The sequence below is a fragment of the Stegostoma tigrinum genome, chromosome 12, assembly GCF_030684315.1.
Source record: "Stegostoma tigrinum isolate sSteTig4 chromosome 12, sSteTig4.hap1, whole genome shotgun sequence".
In the NCBI taxonomy this organism is placed as follows: Eukaryota; Metazoa; Chordata; class Chondrichthyes; order Orectolobiformes; family Stegostomatidae; genus Stegostoma; species Stegostoma tigrinum.
Window position 1 is genome coordinate 75,761,760 of NC_081365.1, and position 6,943 is coordinate 75,768,702.

General features: G+C 44.5%; 1 pseudogene; it reads right to left on the reverse strand.

The window, feature by feature from the left end:
• Positions 1-329: 329 nt before the first annotated feature.
• Positions 330-424, reverse strand: LOC125457366 (U6 spliceosomal RNA; annotated as a pseudogene).
• Between the last annotated feature and the right edge of the window lie 6,519 nt (positions 425-6,943).

The window sequence follows — 6,943 nt, forward strand, 5'->3', positions numbered from 1 at the left end:
GGGCGCTGAGTAAATCAGACATGGGTCAGAGTGAGTGCCTGGGGGAGGCACTGAGTGAATTGGACATGGGTCAGAGCGAGTCCGGGTTTGGGGTGGTGGTGTGGGTCGAGACCCGGAGGAGTGGAGGAACAAATCCTCGAGTGAGGGTGCGGCTGAGCGAGCCCTTTGGTGCGGAGTTGGTGGTATACCAGGGAAGAAGGAAACTTGGGCTCCCTTTATTTGATTCTGTGAATGGTGCTTCGATACAAGCGATGGTGCACATTTTTCAAAGCTTTTTATTTTGAATATAAGTGATGATAAAATGTATTCAATATTCATCACATCCCCTTCAGAATATAGAATGCTTCAGGAATCTGTGTGTCATCCTTACACAGAGGCCATGCTAATCTTTGCTGTATTATTCCAAGTTTAGTAAAAGCGTTGCCCTTGAGAAGATGGTGGTGAGCTGCCTTCTTGAAATTCTTAAGTCCCTGCAGTATAAAGGATTCTCACAGTAATATATAATTAGAACAACTATCATTACAATACTGGCTGGTGTTAAGCCTACACATAGGAAGATAGTCATGGGGGTCAGTCATCTCAGCTCTAGGACATCTCTACGGGAGTCCCTCAGGATAGTGTCCTAGGCTCAACTGCCTTCAGCTGCTTCATTAATGACCTTCCCTCCATCATAAGGTCAGAAGTGGGGATGTTCCCCAATGATTACACAACGTTCAGCACCATTTGTGACTCCTCAGATACTGAAGCAGTTCATATTCAAATATGTGAACAAAATATGAACAATGTCCAGTCTTGGCTGACAAGTGACAAGTAATATTTGTGCCACAAAAACGGCAGGCAAATGATCATTTCCAGTAAGAGACAATCTACCGCCCCTTGATATTCAATTGTGTTACCAGCACCGAGTCCTCCGCTATTAGCATCTTGGGGGTTATCATTGACAAGAAACTCAACTGGACCCACCACATTAACAGAGTGACTATCAGAGCAGTCTAGAAGCTGGGAATCCTGCAACGAGTATCTCACCTCCTGACTCCCCAAAGCCTGTCCACCATCTGCAAGGCACAAGTCAGGAGTGTGATGGAATACCACCCCCTCCTTGCCCTGGGTGAGGGCTGCTGTAACAACACACAAGAAGCTTAACACCATCCAGGACAAAGCAGTCCCTGCTTGATTGGCACCACATCCACAAGCATCCACTCCCTCCACCTCTGATGCCCTGTAGCAGCAGTGTGCACGATCTAAACGGATGCACTGTAGCAATTCACCAAAGATGCTTAGACAGCACCTTCCAAACCCATGACCACTTCCATCTTGAGGGACAAGGGCAGCAAATACATGGGAACACCACCCACCTGCAAGGTCTCTTCTAAACCGCTCTTCATTCTGACTTGCAAATATATCGTCGTTCCTTCAGTGTTGCAGGGTCAAAATCCTGGAGCTCTGATTCCACAACTGGATCTAGAGCAATTGCTGAAAGGGTGGCCTGTAGGGTACAAGGCCTATATAATTGATCAGAACTCCATAGATGGTGCTATTGTTTGCACACCCACACACCTCCAGCTGAATTGTGGATCAAGCAATGGAGTAGCATCGTGGATGTGCAGAATTAACTGCTAATTAAGCACTTCACTGCATCTCTGCTCTCCTGTATATATCTGGGGAGGCAATGGCGTCATGGCATTATCACTGGATTGAGGACTATCACTGAGACGCAGAGAATGTTCCAGGGACCTGGGTTCAAATCCCGCCACGGCAGATGGTAGAATTTGAGTTCAATAAAATATCCTGAGAATTAAGATTCCAATGATGACCATGAATCCATTGTTGGAACCCATCTGGTTCACTAATACCCTTTAGGGAAGGAAACTGCCATCCTTACCTGGTCTGGGCTACATGTGACTCCAGACCCACAGCAATGTGACTGACTCTTAACTGCCCTCTGGGAAATTAGGGATTGGCAATAAATGATGCTTAGACAGCGATGTCCTCATCCCGTTATTGAAAAAGTAGTCATGGTTTGGAGGGGGAAAACACAGGTCAAAACAAACAGCCTGATAGCCTGCTGTTTGGCAACAAGGCCGGAGAGGGAGTGAGCTACCTAATCTGGTGCGGTCCCTCTACATATAAGGGCAAACCTGCCAAGATGGTACCCTTCTTTTTCTCTTCCTCTGGCCCCTCCAACCCACTTGTCCCCCCATTGCAAGAGCCCCTCCCAGTTGTTCCCACTCAATGCCTGCTGTCATTTGCTTTTATTTGAACGTACTTTGGTGATGAGGCAGGGAGCAAGATGCTGGTTTTGTGAAATGAACCAGAGGAATGGAGTGACTCATAGAGTGCAGCACCGAAAATGACCCTTCAGTCCAACTTGTCCGTGCTGACCAGACAGCTGAAATTAATCCAGCCTCATTTGCCAGCATTTAGCCCAGATCGCTCGAAAACCCTTCCTATTCATATACTCATCCAGATACATTTTGAGTGTTGTAATTGTACCTATCTCCACACTTTCTCTGGCAGCTCTTTCCAGCTTATTCCATACATGCACTGCCCTCTGCATGAAAAAGCTGCCCCTCAGGTCCCTTTTAAACCTTTCTTCTCTCACCTTAAGCCTATGCCCTGTAGCTTTGTACTCCTCTCCCCCGGGAAAAAGGTCTTGATGATTCACCTTATCCATGCCCCGCATGATTTTATAAATCTCTATAACATAACCCTTCAGCCTCCAATGCTCCAGGGAAAATATCCCCAGCCTATTCAGTCTGTCCCTGTAGCTAAAACACTCCAACCCTGGCAACATCCTTGTAAATCTTTTCTGAACTCTTTCAAGGTTAACAACATCCTTCCTGTAGCAGGGAGACCTGAACTGAACACAGTATTCTTCACCAATGTCAGGTACAGCTGCAACATGACCTCCCAGCTCCTGGAATGATGCAGGACTTCCCTTTATTATACCAAATGCTTTCTTCACCATCATGTCTACTTGTGACTCTGCTTTCAAGGGACTGTGAGCTGCACCCCAACGTCTGTTTGTTCAGCAACACTCCCCAGGACTTTACCATTAACTGTGTAAGCTCTGCCCGATTTATCTTTCCAAAAACAACGCCTCACATTTATTGAAATTAAACTCCATGCGCCACTCCTTGGCCCATTGGCCCATCCAGAACTCTTGAGTTCCGAGGAGGGGTCAACTGACCCAGAGCGTTAGCTCTGATTTCCCTGCGCAGATGCTGCCAGACCCGTTGAGCTTTTTCCAGCAACTTCTGCTTCTGTTTCTGATTTACAGCATCCACAGTTATTTCGGTTTTTAATGAACAATTGTGTTGTGTGACCACATGGAGCGCTCTGTGCATTAACAAAGATACCAAACATTGCCCTCCCTGTTACCTTGACAAGGACTAATGATCCATTAATTTGTTCAATGGTCTGTCACAGTGAGCAACATCCCAAGAGAAAGACAATGCGGATCACCCCAAAAGAGTCACAATTTACTAAAACATATATAACTAAAGGGAGGGAGACTGGGGCTGAGGTGGGTTAGAAGATTGCAATCAATATATTGACTGGGGGAAGCAAATGATGAACAAAATAAATTGCTCCGAAGCTTGACTTCTATTGGGGAGTTTACACGTCACCCTTTCACCCCTGCCCTTGCTAATAAATTAAATGGAATAAGTCCCCAAATGATGCAGACAGTTCTATGCATGTTAGTGGCTGGAAATAAGTTTTGCTAACAGGCTGGGAATGGAATGGTAGGGCCGTGGTGATAAAATACCATGAGCTGCTATGCCAGGCGAACCTGCCAAAGATGTGATGACTACAGCTTGACGACCCATCAGCTTCCTGGTGTCTGAATTCACCTTTCAAGAAAGAAACCCACGTTTGCACAGTGGGTGGCTAACTGGTTCGAGTTGACGAGAGAGTTGCAGATCACAGGCAATGGAGTTTAGGTGAGCTGAAGGTGCTTTCCCCTCTCTGAGTTTGCAACAACACATTTCTCATGCTCTTCAGAATGGTTAAGGAGCTGTAAAAGGTTCTGTTTTGCCTGAATGCCAATGCACGCTGCAGGTTTTGGTTTGTGCATTTTATATTTCAAGGCCTATAATGCTCAGGGTTATCATCTTTCCAGATCAGGACTGAACAGTGAAAGGATGATAATAAAAAAAAATTCACAGCTGGGAAATGGAATTTCCACACAATTCATGTGGCATTGCATTCGCATTCATATCAATTCGAGTGATAAGCGAACATTTTCTGTTTCAAAATAAACAGAATGTGCCAATGATTTATGTATTTGGGGTCACTATTGATGGGGATTAGCCCCTCAAAACTCCAAAACAAGCTTCTGCTTCATGCTCACAACATGCTTTCATGATCTGAATCTTGGATTTTATTTATTAGTTCCTCCATTGACAGTGACACTCTTCATCCAGAATGTGTCTCCTTAATGAAGTCGGCAACGTGCGGTGATTGAGACATTATCAGCAGCATTTTGTTTTTTGGCCAACAGTGTTTAATGCACTGCTGAAGATGATCCCAAAATTGTGTGTTTTCTTTGATTTTGCTTTCCCTCTCAACAGAGTTGAAAAATAATCAAGAAATCATCAGGTTAACAGTGGCTAAAATTGCAAGATTGCTCTACTCAGAGCAAAGAAAGCTTTAATTAAAGGAGAAAGACGAAGATTGGGTCTCGACAGGACAATCCATCTAAACCCAGCAATGGGCAAAATATTCTGAGGGAAAGGATAGATCACCACTTAGAAATCCACAGATTAATCAAGGAGATGCAACATAGAGCTGTTAAACGAAGGCCACATCTGACTAACTTTATTGCACTTTTTAAGGAGCTAACCAACAGGGTCAGTGAGGGCATTGCATTTTAGTGCTTGTAGATTTCAGCGATTGATTTTTTTGACAAGGGATTTGCAGTTGTTTTAGTGACAGGAAACAATGTGTCATGGTAAACTGGTGTGTTTCAGACTACAAGGCTGGATTCTGTGAGATACATGGCAGGTTCCTTTGCTGCATGAGACCTATACCAATGGCTCAGACTGAAGAGACAAAGGGGAATGATTAATAGATTCGCAGGCATCACAAAGAAAGTTAGCTGCATGTTTATGGTGAGGAAGGAATGTGGAGACTTCAGGAAGACATCAATGGAATGGTCAGGTGAGCAGTGAGGAGACAATTGGAATTCGATTCAAAAAAGCGCAAGGTCATCTAAAGGAGAAGCAAGGAAATGCACAATTAATGACTGAGTGCTGTTTATGCAGGAGAGCAGAGGAACCTTCAAGTATATGCCCTCATGTCCTGAAGGGTGTATTGATCGAGTAAATAATGTGGTCATCAAGGTTTTTAGAATCTTTTATTAGCTGAGGTAGAATATAAGAGGAGGAGAACGGTATAAGACACTAGTTGGGCTGTAGCTAGAGAAATGCAGATATTGCTGCTCACTGTTTCATGGCAAAGGTATGACCACAACATAGAGGGGAGACTTCCCAGAACGTTGCCAGGAATGGTGACTTGTAGTGCCAGGATGATTAGATGGACCGAGATTGTTTCTAAAGGTGGGGGGAGCGGGGGGAATGGGTAGAGAGGTGTAAAGACTTCCACCTTATTGAGTTAGTGATCCAGTACCTCAGGCTATTACTTTCAGTTCAAATCCCACCACAGCAGAATGTGACATTTGAATTGAATTTTTTAAACAGAAGCTGACCTAATGTCAACTGTAATCATCGTCAGCTAAAGTAAAAATAAAACCTACCTAGTACTCCAATGTCTCTTTGAGGAGAGAAATCTGCCTCTCTTGCCTGATCTGGCCCACTCATGACTCCAGATCCACAGCAACTCGTAGTTGTCCTCTCAAATGGTCTCAGCAAGCCGCTTAGACTGTGATGGACATTAGGGACGGGCTAGAAATATGGACCCAGCGTGATGCCTGCACCCCATGAATGAACACTAAAAAAGATGAAGGGTGAAGGAAACATTCGCAGGTTGATAGCCGTCCTGTTTGGTGACAATATGAATGCACAATTCTTAGCCATGAAGTCCTGAAGTGGGAGCTAAACCTGAGGCTACCGGCTCACAGAAGGGCTGCTATCCCTGCACCACAAGGCCCCGTACCCAACGCAATAGATATAATTCCTACAATGCACTAAGCGATTCATTTCCGGATGTTAATGTCATCACACGAGTGAAAGGAAAACATTTACACAGGGTCTTTCACAATGTCAAGATGTCCCGCATTGCAACCACTGAAGTAACTTTCAAAGTATGAAATTGGACAGCCAATATACACCATCGCTCAAACAGAAATGTGCTAAATAATCTGATTTAATGATATGGGTTGAAGTACAAATATTGCCCAGGGCACTACATAAGACATTAGTGCAGAATCTGGCCATTCAGCCCATCAAGCCCACTCCTGCATTCAATGAAATCAAGGCTGACGTGATAATCCTCAGTCACGATTATCCCTATAAACCTTGAATCCCTTAATACTGGGAGAAATCAAGGTCAGAATTTAGCTTAACATGGGCCCCAGCCACAGAATGAAGGGCAGCTTGAGGCAGTAGATAAAACATACTTGGCTTGATGCTTCGATAATATGACGTGAGACAAGATAAATGTTAAAAATGGTATTGCTAGTGGACACTAGCCATTTTTAATCAGTGTGTGCTGATGATACGAAAGTTGTCATGAAATAATTGTTGTGACATTTAGTTCTAACGATCAGTGTGGATGGGCCTCTGATTGGTCAGTACAGTGTTGACGGTCTGCACAGATAGCATTCGGGTCTTTGAGCTGTCTTCGATGCAGTGTCTTTTTATGCATGACCACTTCCTTCATAGTGCCATATAAACACGGCCTCAGTGTACACAGAGGGAAAGCCTGGGCTAACATCAGGGCAGAGAGCAGGAGGGCTCCTATAGTGTTTGGAACCAGGTGG